Here is a 16,706-nt window from a genome sequence, read left to right as displayed (position 1 = left end):
TTTCTACGTAATTTCACGAGAGAGTTTTAAAGTTGAACCACAAACAAAATAAATATATAAAGCAACAAAGCTATCATGGTACTTTTAAACTTTTCCGAAAAAGAAGTGTGGTAATTGAATTATTTAGTGATTTGGGTCCTTTTGGCGGAGATCCCAAAGATGTTGGATATCATGCAAGATTTGAGACCAATTCTAATGATGATGGTTGAAGGTTCATTTGAAATTCGTTTGAGCTAATTTTGAGTAGTGGCTAGAAAACTTGAAGATCTTGATTTGTGTACAGTCATATTTTTCATTCAAATATGTTAGGCTATTAGGTTTTTCATAATTGACAATCTATGTTTATTGAGAGAGAAAGAACATCGACTGTGCTTCCATGATTTTTCAATGGTTCAGTTTCTTCCCATACATGTTTACTAACAGTTGGATTAATATTCAATTTTCATAAAACACAAAAATCAAATTCTAGTAAATTAGAATAAAAAAATTTTGCCATTATTTTCCCTTAACGGGAAAACAAAGAGTTTTACCCAAATGAATGTATTATCATTGCTTTATTAGATTTTTTTTTGAATGAGTAGAAATCTCTTAGCTTTTGATTGTTATATGGAATTTTTATTATTATTTCTTAATGAAGGTTTTAGTAAAGTTGTTTCTCTTAATACGTTTTTTCAAGAGCACCTTAACACTTACGGTTGTCAACTCTTCTTTTTTTTTGGTTACAAGAAAATGAATTATTAAACTAGCAGGATATAGCGAGAGTCGAAAGCAGAGACATGCTATCCATCCTTAACTAGTGACGGACTACTATGGAATATCTGGGCGCCAACTGGGAAATCCTTCATCATTCCAGTCAATGAGTGAGCGGCAAAATTCACCTCCCTTGGGATTTGCTCAAAGACAACACTCCAATCTTGGCTGCATAACTCCTGAATTCTTAGAATCACCACTGATCCTTTTAATAGAAAGTGCACAATTCGTTTCAACAACATCTCTCCATTTAGCATCACATGCCATAATAAGACCATCATAAATTGCCCAAAGCTTCACTTACTCCACACTACACCTGTCGATATTTGTACCTACCCTACACACCCAATTGCCATATTCATCTCTCGCCATTGCTGCCAATGCAGCTAAACCTGAAACTAGATTACGGGCACCATCAATAATCAATTTAATGGAACCTGAAGGAGGTGGACTCCACTTATGATTCCTATTTTGTCTCCTGGTACTTTCAGCGGGTCTGCTAGATAAAAACTTGAGAGATTTTGCCCAACTCCAAGAGGAATGAATGATGTGATCTTTACTAAACGAAACATCTTGGAACGCACACAAACATCTCTGTTTCCAAATATTCTAGCAGAGGATACCAAACAGAGACCTCCAATCAAACTCCTGAAAAACTAAAGCAAACTCATTTCTCAAGTTGACTGTTAACTAGTCCTTTAACGAGTAAAAGAAAAATCGATGCAATAAACTCGAAAGAATGACCTGTTTCTAAACATCTCTTGCCTTACAACAACCCCTTAAGGTATGAATGATAGACTCATCCACACATCTGCAAAGCTTACATGAAGAATTGTTTGACTCTTCTGCATCGTTCTGCATTAGTTAATAAGCATTCCTTGAAAACCAGCCAAAGAATTGTCGAATACGTTGTGGCTCTGCAAAGAGCCACACGAGTTTCCAACTATCATCCGAAGGATTCAAGGCATCTTTCTTAAGATAATTGTAGGTTGTTTTGACTGTGAAGCTCCCATTGGAAGACCATTGTGAAATCAGAGTACCCAGACCTACTAGGTGTTTCGAAACTGGAATACCTGCAATATTAGATAGAATGTTGTCATCTAAGAAGCTTCTTAGAGACTGTCACCATGGTGTTATGGCAATAATTAATCAGAGGTCCAAACCCAACGACCCAATTATCAGTCCAGAATTTGATACGATTACCATATCCCACAGACCATGCAATACATTAGCGCAAGAGAGGCCAAATCTTTGCAAGCGATCTTCGAAGAAAATAGCAGCAATTCCTCAAAATATCTACCGAAAATCATCAACTATCTTATATTTAACTCGAAGGAAGAGAACCCATAAGGCTTGTCTATTAGAGAGGAAATTGAACCCCAACTTAAGAAGAAAAGAATAATTTTGATCTATAAGACTTGAGACCTAAACCTCCATTAAAAAGTGGTTGGCAACAGTCAACCCATTTAACTAAAGATGGTTTTTGACTTATAGTGGATCTCCCCCAAATGAACCTCCAAGTAATCTTTTCAATCTCTTTACAAACAGAAATAGGGATCTTAATAGACTGCATGAAATAATTAGGGATTGATAACAAGACAGACCTTGCCAGTGTGACTCGACTTGCCATTGAAAGTAGCTTGGCATCCTAGCTATCTAGCTTCCGCAGAACCTTATCAACAATAAACTTGAAGGTACTCATTGTAACATGTAGATGGAACGACATATCCAAATAAAACCTGAAATCCTCACTAATACTAAACCCTAATATACTACAAATTTCAGCAAAAGTGTTGGCTTTAGTATTTTCCAAAAAAATATTTTAGTTTTTGGCCCATTAACTTTATGCCCTGAAGCAGCTCCAAATAGCCTGAGAACATCCCCAATTCTTATAGCCTGATCCACATCCACCTCAGTAAATAAGAAGGGATCATAAGTGAAAAATAGATGACACTGACGGTCCATTCTTTCCAAGAGGAAAGGGTTTTCACGAATTTTCCTCAACTTATTTATCGATAAGCTGCCCCAATCTTTCCATACACAAAATGAAAATGTACGAAGAAAGTGGGCAACCTTGTCAGATACCCCTCATTGGTTGGAACACTTCTAAGGAGTTATCATTCCACATGATCTGTATGGACACAGTAGAAACACATTCCATGATAAACATTAGATAATAATAAAGGAACACCCACATCCAATAAAGTGTCTTCAATGAAGTCTCAACGAATCCTATCATAGGCTTTCTCGAGGTCTACCTTAATAGCCATCCAACTCTTCTTACCTCTCTTAATTCACATAGAGTGAATTATCTCTTGGGAAATGATAATATTTTTTGTTATTTATCTTCCTTCTATGAAAATTACTTGGCTTTGAGCAATAAGAGATGGAAATATAGGTTTGAAACGATTGGCAATTACATTTGTAACAATCTTGTACAGGACGTTGTAGAGACTAATTGGCCTATATTGGGACAAGGATTCTGGACGATTTTTTGGGATAAGAACCAATGTCTTATTAATCGAAGGATCAAGAGAAAGCCTTGAAAAAACATTCCAAACCCAATTACAGACATCCGAACCAATTGTTTTCCATTGATTTTGGTAGAATAATGCATGAAACCCATCTGGCCTTGAGGCCTTCAAAGACCCATACTAAAGAGGGCACTGCGAATTTCCTCATATGTGACATTCATGGCTAAAAAATTGAAAGAGCTTTAATCCAGAATCAGAAAACGACCATGCAATGAAAACAAGAAATGAACTTGATCATCCAATGAGAAAAGGGAGAAAAAGTAATGAATTGTTTCCTTTTGGAAGACCTCATCATCAGAACACCAAGAATCTCCAACTTTTAATGTTGAAATCCTGTTGAAATTATGCCTTCAGATTGCATTACTGTTATCCCCAAAATAGATCCAATCCACTCTTGACTTTTGTCTCTATAGACTTTCTTCTTCATTGAGAACTTTTTCATACTCAATAAACAAATTAAGTTTTAGGTTCAACAAGAAACTTGAGCACTTTCGATCTAAGGCAGCCTGTACCTTATTGATACGATGTGCTAGAAGCCTTTTCTTCTGACCAATGTGACCAAAAATCTCAGAGTTCTACCTTTTGAAGCCCTCCATCAAAGAGACAAGGTTACCTGCGATGTCAAGCCCACACCTCCACTTTTTCTGCACAAGTTGATCAAAAGTCGAGTGATTAATCCAAGAGGCTAAGAAACGGAACGGCCTTACACAACGACCAGAATTAGGAGTATGCATAGAAATGAGAATAGGCCTGTGATCTAACTTCATCCGTGGAAGGTGAAAAATTGTAGCATCAGGAAATATGCGACACCAATCCTTATTACCAATGGTTCGATCCAAACGCTAAAAAATAACCCCTCTTCTTCATGTAAACTAAAGGCCTTTGAAACCAAGATCCCGTAAACCATTTCCTGGATAAAGTTCTAAAACAACTTGTATCCTGAAAGAACTAGCCGACCCCCTCTCTTTTCATCCGAACACAGAATAGAGTTAAAATCCCTCACTAGAACCCAAGGACCTTTAATAGACCAAGAAAGAGCGTTTAAACGATCCCACAAACACTAGCATTTCTGCTTATCAGGAAACCCATAAACAGAAGTCACCAAACAAAGCTTTGAATCCCTTTGGTATTCTACTCGATAGTAAATCCCACAGACACTCGATTTCTGGTAGACCCACAACCCCCTAGCAAACCCCTGAGCTTCAATTCTATAAGAACAATCAAGTTCGATTTTATCAATGACTCTATCAACCTTGGAACCACTAACTTAAATTTCCAGAAAAACAGTAACATCAACATCAAATTCAATAAGATACTGCTTAACAACCTTAACAAATTTGGAACTCCCACCCCCTGGACAGTTCCATATAAAGATATTTGGCAATATCATTAATAACAAAAGAGAATAAGAAGAAACCTTAAGAGGAATAGACAGTGCCTCTACCATCCCCGAGACATCTCCCTGCACCTAGATAGATTCATGGCAAGCCTCTTTAGAATTAAGTCTCTCCACAATCATACTCATCGCATCTGAAATAAGCATACGAACTGAAGCCTTCCATTTAAATTTGCTGCATTTATTCTTAGTAAAAGTAGAAATTGAAAATTTTCTAACCCGTTTAGAATCCCTTAATTTCAGATAATCTATCCCATTAAACAACTTAGTTGATACAATTGACAAATCTACGACCTTATCAACCCCCAAGCGAATATTTGAATTTTGATTTTCAACAAACGAAATCATCGAATGACGTTTTGGGTTCAAATTTCATCAAAGTCTACTATTGGCCATTCACCTCTATAACCGAAGCCAAACTAGAGCCTTCCCTCCCTGAGCTTTCATTTTCTAAAATTGGGATAGACACCAGCAAATCAACAAGAAAAGGATCTTTAACCAGTTCACTTTCATTAATAAAACCTAATGGGCTAGGCATACCCTTAGATGGCCATGCTCTATCTTAGGCTTGTTTAACACTGTATCCGAATCCATAAACGGGCTCAACACGGCCCAACTCATTGGCTGCAAGATTATCTTGAGATCCTGATTCATGTAGCTTTAGCCTCGTGCCCGAATGTCTTGCAATTGCTGAATCATTATACCTAACGAGTTGTCATAAATTGCAACATTTTTTCCTTTAAAACTAGTAGAATCTACCATCCTATTTCCATATTGATTTTCCTCCCTCAAATCATGTAACACATTAAAACGAGATCCCACAGGTTTCTCCCAATCATTTCCTTTCTTGTCTGTTGGTTGTTTTTGATAACCTCTCCTATTCCGATGCTCTACAATCATCCATGCCCCATAATTCTCATCCCTAGTGTCAAAATCTGAAGAAACTCAATCGTTCAACTCCGAAAAATGAGAATTATCCATCTCCCCTACTTTCTTTTGAATAGGCACAGAGGGGCATGAGTCTTGCAAATGACCATAATGTCTACACGAGAAGCAAATATTGGGAAAAGATTCGTATTCCACTCATTGAACACAACCATCAATCTTAACCAAGGATACTAAGGGTTTGTTGAGATCCAAAAAAACCATCATGCAGACTAAACGACCCCATTGTGCATTAACTGTATTATCATCCAATCTAACAACAAGTCCAACCATCTCTCCAATATTAGTAAGAACACTCCTTCTATACATAAATCCTGGTAAGCTTGGGAGGCAGATCTACGCAACAACATTTGACAGAAAAGGTTGCTCCATAGAGAAAATTTCAGTCCAAGGCTGGACAGTAAGGTATTGTCCAAAACCAACCCACGATCCTTCCGTAAGAGCCTTAAAATAATCTACTTCCGACTGAAACTTGAACATAAAATAATCATTCTCCAAATCCATAATACTAATGGGAGTGGAAGGCTTCCAAAGATGATAAATTCTATTAGAGAGAGTTTGATACCCAACCTTTCTCCCCAACAACTTCGCCACAACTGTCTTAGACATATTCTTATACAAGATTTGCCATACCCGATCAGAAAACCTTATGGACGATAACCCATCCTCTGTCCTAATAAAAACATCACCCTCAGTAAGCTGACTATCATCCTCTTCAAAAGATTTCCAACCAAGCTCCGATCTATTCATAAGGCCAACAAGCATGTCTTTAAACGACACACTCAAGAGATAGTTTATCCACCCTAATAGGACTCCCATCAAACTCACCTACCATAACATGATTTTCTTCCTCAAACCCATCAACTCACATACGGACTTTTTTTGTTGCCTTAACATAATCCATGGCAATCAGAGAGGACTGTTCTTCCATAGCCATCAGAGAGAAATCTAACGATATTAAACTAAATTATTTAGGCTCCTTTTTATGGTTTTCAACTTTAATATAAGCTTTTTATTATTGAATTTTCTTGGAACTGTAGAGGGGACAAAAAAAGAGAATGTCAGATGACAAGTCTGAATTAGGAAGGTCAAATGACAAGTTTGAATTAGGACCTCGACACACATAAATTTCGAGTTCCACCTTATTTATTTAAATTTGAACCAAGAATATAATATTTTGACTATGTAGTCTTGTTTAATTCTTTTCTTTATTTCTTATATATGTGTATATATGTATGTAATACAAAACTTTGACCATAAGCTGTGTTATGATGTTTCTTCCTTATCTCTATTTATAGATGAAAAGCATGAGAACACAAAAGCTTAAAATGTTATGTGAATTGTTGAAAATTTTCAAATTTTACCAATCCAAAAATAGAAGGAAGATGAAAATTAATTTCCTTCAATGAAAATATTTTATACTTGAAAATAATGAAAAGAATCAATTTCATACTTGCAAATAAGAGAGTTATGTTGGAAAATATGGACATCACATATATAATAAGAGTATTTACATGTTATTATTTACTATCATAAAAGGGTAGCCCAAATTAAAAGTGATCTAATTTGGTTAAGGTTTAATATGGGCCAAATATATATATATATATATAAATACTCTAGTAACTAATTTCTAATTAATTTATAGTCCCCAAATTACATATAAATAAATTTTCTAATATCACATTTTTAGAAAAGAGAGAATTACATTCTCTGAATTATTTGTGTGCTAATTTGAAATAACAAAACCATAAGATCCGAATATTTCAAAAAATCTACAGATTTAGGTATGCTTCCACATTTAGTTTTGTTCTTGATTTATTCTTGATGATTTTATATGACGGGTCTTAATTTGTTAAGTTTTATATTAGACGTTATTTTACGGTTCTAACAAATGACATCTAAGCCTCTTCATATCGAACTATTGAGAATTATTGATATCGAAAATTTTAAGGTTTTGATTGGTTTTAATAATATAATATATCCAACTAAAATTTCTATTCCCAAAATGACGAGATATCTACTTCGAAACCGTAGAAATCTTGATTACCACATGTTGAAGATTCCATATATATTGAACAGATTAGCTATTCCGTGAAAAATTGTGTAAAGTTTTCTTTTCCCTTCTAAGGATGGATTTCCTTCTCTTCCCGTGACATTGTGGTTGTCAATTTCCAAGTTGTTATAATTTTGTGTATTATATTTAGTTAAAATGTAAAAAGTATATGTTTATGCATTAAACTCTGCTGTTGGATTGAGTGCATGGTTTACGGAATAATGCATGATTATATTATACATGAATTGGATGTTATGGTTTTAAGGTTTTCTTTTTTGTATTTATGTTTGATAAATTCTTATGAATTCAATTATGAATTTGCTTTTACATTTGATTTTATAAAATTTGGTTTTAAATTTTAATTGTAAAATAATAATTGATGTTTGTTTGTTTAAGTATTAAAAAAATTAGTCAAAGGTTAAGGTTTTCAGTTTCTAATTACACCATTTAGAAAATTTTATTATGGGTAATTTTGGAAACTGTAGTGTGATAAAAAATTCCAGTTTTGAATTTTGATTATTATATAAATTTTAAGGTTGAATATTTGTATGTTTATATATATTTTAAAAATAATTTAATTGAAATAATAAGTTGTCAAAATGACTTCTGTTATTGAAATTATTTTATTTTAAAATGTAAAAGGTTGTGTGCAAGTAACGTAGGCCACGTTAATTTTGATTAGCCCAAAAGAAGGTTTTAACAAAATTACATGTGCAATTGTGGTAATAAACATGTGTCGATTATTCGGTTTTACATGTGAGTAATAAATCGGCCCAAAGGAAGATTTATTATTCAACATGTTTTTATTGTCAGTCTTTGATTACTATAATAAGATATCACTTACAAGTTAAAATTTTTGTCCAAAGATGAAATATTAATGGAGTGTCCGATATCTTGAGATGAGATTTACCTTTATTCAAATTATTTTGGTTTAAATATAAAATATTCTTAAACAAATAAATTTAGATTTTGGCTTTGAGATTTAGTTAAGGGTGTCTAATATTTTAAATAGATTAGTTGAAACAAAATGTCACCAAAGTGACCTCTTTTGTGTAGATTAGTTTATTTAAAATCTCAAGATGATTATATGTTTTTGTGATTCATGCATTTATTAATTGAACTAAAGGTCAGTTAATATTTGACAGAATTTCAACGACATCTGAGGTAATAATGTGTGACAATTATAAGGTACTCTATGTGAGCAATAAGTTAGACCAAAGATTGATTCATCGTTTGACATAATTTATTGTCAATGTTTGATTGCTACAACAAGAGTATTGCTTACAGTTAATATTATTGTCCAAAGACTTGATATTAATGTTGTATTTGGTATCTTGAGATGAGATTATTCACTATTTTAAATTCATTGTTTACTTATGAATATTTATGTGAGATTGTTTTTTTTTATCTATTTTGTTCTATATTCATCTAGTTCATCTTCTGCTGCCACAATATTTGCTAGTATAAATTCTATACCCATGTTTAATGTGACTAATTTTAAAGAATGAAAAAGACACTTGGTTGTATGGACATAGACCTTGCACTAAGGGAAGAATAACCTGCACCTCTCACTGCGACAAGCACCCCTGATGCTAAAAGAGATTTTGAAATGTGGGACCGTTCAAATCGCATGAGTCTAATGATCATGAACACAACATTCTAGAAGCCTTTAGGAGGACAGAATCTGAAGAGATTACTCAGGCCAAGGGTTTCCTTGATGAAATTGAGAAATGTTTTGCCAAAAATGATAATGTTTAGATGACATCACTTTTGACTTCTTTGATGTTTGTGAAGTATAAGGGTCAAGGAAACATGAGGGAGTACATTATGGAGATGTTCCATATTACTTCAAGACTTAAGGCACTTAAGATTGAGCTTTCTGTGGAATTGCTTGTTCTTATGGTTTTGGTATCACTTCCTGCACATTTTAACAAATTTAAAATTAGTTACAACTGTCAAAAGGATAAATAGACTCTAAATGAGCTTATTTCTCATTGTGTGTAAGAGGAAGAAAGGTTGAAACATAATAAGTCTGAAAGTGCTCATTTGGCCAACGCCTCCAAAGACAACAACTTACATTCTGAATAGAGTACCCACTACAGTAGCTGTAAAAACACCTTATGAGTTTTGAATTGGTCGAAAACCTAGTCTAAAGCACATTCATATTTAGGGATGTCCAACTAAAACAAGGCATTATAGGCCACATGAAAAGAAATTAGACTCCAAATCAGTAAACAACTACTTTATTAGTTATTCTGAGAGATCTAGAGGCTATGAGTTTAATAATCCCAGAATTAGGAATATTTTTTAGACGGGAACTGCAAAATTTTTTGAGGCTGTTGAGTTTGGAGGGAGAAATAAGGTTAGAGACATTACTTTTGAGGAGGAATTAGATTTTAACTCAATTCCTGCTATCACTTTTGACAATGTTTAGGTTCTCATGCCTATCATTGATTAAGATGTGAATCCAGAATCCCAACAAGACAATGTTAAACAACTCCCTATTCAAGATAAAGTGATTGTTCCAAAAGAACAAACTCAACAACCTCAAGAATAAGTGCCATTAAGGAGGCCCACGAGAGAGAAGAGAAATTCTATTTCAGATGATTATGTTGTATTTCTCCAAGAACATAAGGATGACAATGGAATGATGGAAGATGGTGCAATCAACTTTTGTCAGCCATAAAAAGTTCTAATACTCAAAAGTGGATTGATGTCATGCAAGAAAAGTATAAATATATGCAATGCAATCAAGTTTGAGAACTTGTCCCATTACTTGAAGGTGTAAAACCAATTGGTTGTAAATAGATATTCAAAATCAAGAGGGATGCAAATAATAATATGGAGAGGTATAAGACGCATCTTGTAGCTAAATGATATACTCAAAAAGAAGACATTTATTTTACAGAGACTTTCTCTCCAATTTTCTCGAAAGACTATTTTAGGACAATCATGACACTTGTTGCTTATCTTGACCTTGAGTTACATCAAATTGATGTTAACACTGTGTTTCTCAATGGCGACATTGAAAAAACAATTTATATTGTGCAACTAGAAAATTTTGAGTCGGGAGACCCAAAGAATATGGTTTGCAAATTAACAAAATCCATCTATGAACTTAAACAAGCTTACCGTCGATGGCACCATAAGTTTCATCAAGTAATTGTCTCGTTCAGTTTTAAGATGAATATTGTTGATGATTGTGTGTATTACAAATTCAGTAGGAGTAAGTATATATTCCTTGTTCTATAGGCTTATTACACAAAACCAAAAGGTTTTTATCTAAGTATTTTGAGATGAAAGATCTTGGGGATGCCTATTTTGTCTTAGGAATTCAAATACATCGAGACCGATCTTGGGTATTCTTGGATTGCCACAAAACAATTATATCGATAAAGTACTCAAAAGGTTTGACATGCAATGTTGTAGACTAGGTGAAACCCCTGTTGCTAAATGGGACAAATTTAGTCTTACTCAATGCCCTAAAAAGAACCTTAAAATTCAGGAAATACAAAAGAATCCTTATGCATCAACTATTAGGAGTCCAATGTATGCTCAAGTATGTACGCATCCGAATATTGCGTACATTGTTGGGATGTTAGGCAAATATTTAAGTAACTCTGGTGTAGAACATTGAATAACAACTACAAGGTTTATGAGGTATCTTTAGAGAAAAAAAGATTACATGTTCGTATATCGGAGGTCTGATAAGTTAGAGATCATTAGGTATAAGATTTCGATTTTGATGGAACATTGATGCAAAATTTTGTCATTAGGGTGCAAATTGTGACAATAATTGGTAGTCCTTTTTTTCCAATAACAACAGGAGCACATCAAAGTCAAAGCACATAGACTTTAAGTTCCTAGTTATTAAAGTAAAAGTTCAAAGTGGTTAGGAGCATATAAAACACATTGGGACAAACTCCATCATTGCAGACCCGCTTACTAAGAGACTACCACCCAAGGTTTTTCATGAGCACACTGCTCATATGGGTGTAATGTCATTTAAGGATATTTGGTTTTAATGGGAGTTTTTGTACCTTTAAATACTTTTATGTTATAGACACGTTTTCAGTTATTTTAGTTTACAAATATTAAGTTTATTTTCTACAAAAATAAAGTTAATTTGGTTTATTCACACTCTGATTTTGGTAAAGTTTGATCTCACAAGGTTAAGGAGGACTAGTTGGAAATAGGCATGTTTGGATCATATTGCATGTAATTTCAATACTACACATCCATACTTGATCTATGTCATTTGGTTGTGTTAATATACGTGATCAGGGATGGATTTAGTTACGATATATGTAACGAAAGTCGCCTTGATTCTATGTTAACATAATTAATGGACGAGATTGTTCGGAATATCTTTTGGATGTGATAGTAATATTTTGAGCTCATAAGGTTATAATGACATGTAATTATAATGTAATCGTTATATAAATGTGGTCCAAGTGGGAGATTGTTGGAAAATATGGACATCACATTAAAAATGATCTAATTTTGTTAAGGTTTATCAGGCTTTAGCTATTAAATAAAGTATGGGCCAAATATGTGCAGATACTCTAGTAACTAATTTTTAATTAATAATGAGCTTATTAGAAATTATGTTAATGTGCACAAGTTTTATATTAGGGTTATGGTCCCCAAATTACATATAAATAACTTTTCTAATATCCTATGTTTAGAAAAGAGAGAGTCACCAACACTAAATAACTTGTGTGCTAATTTGGAAGATCAAAACTATAAGATCCGAAGATTTCAAGAAATCTATGGATTCAGGTACGTTTCCACATCTAGTTTTGTTCTTGATTTATTCTTGATGGTTTTACATGACAAATCTTGGTTTGTTAAGTTTTGTATTAGATCTTGTATTACGATTCTAACAAGCTATAGTAAAAAAAAATTGTTATATAAAATACAAAAGAAAAGAAAAGAAAAGAAATAAATAAGAGTAAATAGTCAAAATGTTAAACTAAACTTGATAGCAATGGAGCAGAAAAATAATCAAGATATTAATCTAAACTTAACACCAATGAGAGTTGAATTTCAGGTGTCGAGGTCCTAAGTTAGACTTGTCAATTGAAGCTCTCTTTCCTTGTCTTCTCTTCAATACCGAAAAAAATTAGATAGTAAAAAATCTATACTAAAATCGACATCCGTGGATGTTGAAATACCTTAAAAAACATATTTTGAGAAATAATTTTCCCATATATAATAAATAATTTAAAATTTATTATATCAAAGTCAAAACACCCTTCTAAAGCATCATAAAAATTGAAAATGAAAAATTAAGGGAATAAAAAATGAGAGATAAAAAACATATATATTATTAATGTGTTTAATAGAAAAAGAATTGAAAGAAAACTAATGTTTCTAGTTGAAAAGAAAAAGAAAAAGATCTCTTTAAAAATACATAATAGTCGACTACCATATACAATTCTTTTTATTTTTTTCTTATATTATTTTTCTAAATTTAAATTATTTATTCTTTTACATTAAGATGAAAACGAAATTACTCTCAAAATTACTCTCAAAATTTTGAAAAAAAAAAGGAAGATAATCAAAAAAAATCTTTTTTGCTTCACTTTTTCATTCCTTTTCCGCACTTTTTTACTCAACCAAAATCACTTTTAATTTAAATTATATATATGAGCTTCGTAGAAATTCAGTTTGACTTAAATTTTGGTGCGTGAAGGTTTCTCTATGAAACCATTCTAATTTTGGTTGGAGCTTTTTCTCACACTAAGGTATTATAAAATGGTAATTCTCAATCAAAGGTACTTTAATCTTATTTCCAAATAATAAGATTATTTATCCAAATAAGCATATAAAAAAATCAATGTAGCCCTTCATCCCTCTCATAGTTTTCTCTTTCATTTTTTTTTTTGCAATCTTTTTTTTTTTTCTATTGGGACAATATTTTACACTTTCTTATTGATATTTCTTTATTCAGTATCATCACTGTTGGAGCTAAAGAGGTGGACCTTTTGATTGTCCCTGTAATCATCAACTTTTCTCTCCTTCAACAAGACTTTGTTCTCATAATAATAGTTATGGGATTGTTTCACTTTTTGACCTTGAATATTTTGGAAAAATAACATCTTCTGGCATATTAGAGCTAAAACCCATAAATCGAACCGTAGCATTTTAACATATTTTCCTGCATCCAAAACTCATTATATTGCAATCTTTAATCAAAACAATATGTTAAATGGTTTATACAATACAAACTAAAAACATGGGTTTACTAGACACAAGTGTTGATGCAATTGTTTGATGGCTTCAACTCTAAAGCTTTATACATATATTATTGATGAAAATTCTGGGAAACTATTTCGTGAGCTTTTGAATAATGAAATCAAAATTAAGTGGAGGTAAAGATGTTAGAAAATATGGACATCACATATATAATAAGAATAATTATATGTTGTTATTTACTATCATAAAAGGTTAGCCAAAATTTGATTAAGGTTTATTGGGCTTTCGTTATTAAATAAAGTATGGGCCAAATATGTGTAGATACTCTAGTAACTAGTTTCTAATCGATGATGGACTGATTAGAAATTAGGGTTAATGTACAAAAAAATTATATATTAAGGTTATGGTCCTCAAATTACACATATTAACTTTTTTGACATCTCATCTTTAGAAAAGAAAGAGTCAGCTTCTCTAAATTACTTGTGTGCTAATTTGAAATATCAAAACCATAAGATTCAAAGATTTCAAGACAACGATGAATTCAGGCACACTTCCGCATTTAGTTTTGTTCTTGATTTATTCTTGATGAACCACCATCACCTTGAGCTGGTTCGGTTTTTGCCGGTTTGGTCCGACCATCAGTTGGATCATCGACTTGGTTTTACACACCAGGCTCGGTTAACCAATTTTTGGATCTTGGTCTCGATTTTAGGCTCTAGGGCCCAATTTACAATCTCAAGTTCAAGTACTCATTAAGTCAATTGTCTGATTTAAAAGTTAATTTTCAAAATATCATATTAATTTCAATTAATTTGATTAATTTAATTTTACTTGATCAAAATTTATTTTCCCAAAAATCACTTAGATTTTCCAAATTAATTTTTCAAGAAAATTCTTTAATCAAATTCTCTAGTTGAACAGTTCTTACAACCGCCCAATTTAATTCCACATCAAATAAATCAACTCAATTAAATTATTTCCAAAGTCGTAGATTTTACTTTTAATTCAAAAGCAGTCCGGTCGAGCTTTTGTTAAGCTAGTGGAGGGACCAACCAGACATATACAATTAGGCTCTACTAATTGGAATTATGTCCAGAAGCATCATTCCAGTAATTCGTAATTACTTAATCATGGAGTCAGTCCACAAGAAGTATCATGATTGAAAACTCCTTATTGTATACTCTTTACAAAAGTAATTCATCCAACTGCTTTGTCTAATAACGTCGTCATGTGTGTGTTACTCTCTCATATGATATCATTGATTCCTTTTAGTTAAATTCGTTCACTCAATACAATCCTATTTTATCTCATTGTCACCATTGTGTCTGCTTAATTATAATATGATCACTATCAACAAATGATTGTGATAATTTGCTCGTTCGAGAACAAGCAACTCGTGGTCACGTTCTATATTTATCAATCCACACAATGCCAATGAGAGGATATCGTTAACTCTTTAATTGATCTATGAATTCCATTGTTGCTAGTAAATTCATGCCATATACAAGTCATGTATCCAACATACCAGCTATCGGTTTGATCATCTTTAGAGCATAAGCCTCCACTTATATCAAAAGGATATGAGTTACATATGCATGGTCAGTGACTAACTCAAGATTTAGGTAAATCACACCATGAATGTTACAAGTGAATTAATTCGCAAACAAATTCAGAATTAATTCATCTTGAGTCTAGCCCAATGTATCATTCTGTCAATGAATACATCTATGGTTTTACCCGTGAAGCCAACTGCTTCAATAGCCAAGACTAGTCATCTCCTCAATTGGAATTGTAAATGACATAATAATCCTTCTCAGTTTTTGAATCAAATGCTCACTTTGATTCTTTTATGGGATTACGGACTTGTTTAGATTATCTACTAAAGTAAGTTGTCTTTCTTGCAATGTAAATGTTCTTACAATGCCACTTATCATTAGTTTGAACTTAGACAATTAATGAGCTAATATTTTCTTGTCACAATTTTGCTATGCATGCAAAATATGAAAGAAAGAAATACAAAAGACATAACAGTGAAATATGAGATTTATTTATTCATCGTTCAAATACATAGAAAATAATTACATGTTTACGACAATATGAACACATTTTCCAACAAGAATAACTTGCACCTCTCACTACGGAAAGCAACCCTAAAGCTAAAAAGGATTTTGAGAGGTAGCATCATTCAAATCGAATGAGTCTAATGATCATTAAGCACATCATTCCAAAAGCCTTTAAGGGCACAAAATCTAAAATGATTACTTAAGCCAAGGTTTCCTTGATAAAATTGAGAAACGTTTTGCCAAGAACGATAAGGAAATATGAGGGAGTACATTATGGATATGTTTCATATTGCTTCAAGACTTAAGGCACTTAAGATTGTGCTTTCTGAGGAATTGTTTGTTCTTATGGTTTTAGTATTACTTCTTGCAGTTTAACTAATTTAAAATTATTTACAACTATCAAAAGGAAAAATAGACTCTAGATGAGCTCATTTCTCATTGTGTGTAAGAGAAAGAAAGATTGAAGTATGATAAGTCTGAAAGTGCTCATTTGACCAATGGCTCTAAAGAAAATGGCAAGAAAAGAAAATACCATAATAAAGTTTCTAAGGGTCCAGCTCAAAAGAAACAACAACAGATTATAAGGAGTTGGTTTTTTTTTGTAACAAGTCTGGACACGTGAAGAAAGAATGTATCAAATATCAAGTCTGACGTGCAAAGAAAGGTATAATTCTTACTTTGATTTGTTACGAGGTTAATTTAGTTTCATTACCTAGAAACACTTGGTGGATAGATTCTGCTTCTACTACTCACATAAGTGTTTC

The 16,706-nt window shown here is 32.7% G+C and overlaps 1 long non-coding RNA gene across 1 annotated transcript; it reads right to left on the bottom strand.

Annotated features, from left to right (window-relative positions):
• Window positions 1-638: 638 nt before the first annotated feature.
• Window positions 639-5,141, bottom strand: LOC128035335 (uncharacterized). Its single transcript, XR_008191733.1, has 2 exons — window positions 4,702-5,141; window positions 639-3,928 (listed from the first exon to the last, which is right to left on the bottom strand). It is a non-coding gene; the product is annotated as an uncharacterized LOC128035335 (long non-coding RNA).
• Between the last annotated feature and the right edge of the window lie 11,565 nt (window positions 5,142-16,706).

This window comes from Gossypium raimondii, chromosome 12 (genome assembly GCF_025698545.1).
Source record: "Gossypium raimondii isolate GPD5lz chromosome 12, ASM2569854v1, whole genome shotgun sequence".
Taxonomy (NCBI): domain Eukaryota; kingdom Viridiplantae; phylum Streptophyta; class Magnoliopsida; order Malvales; family Malvaceae; genus Gossypium; species Gossypium raimondii.
Note: the sequence above shows the minus strand (reverse complement) of the source record. Positions and strands in the feature narration are given on the sequence as shown.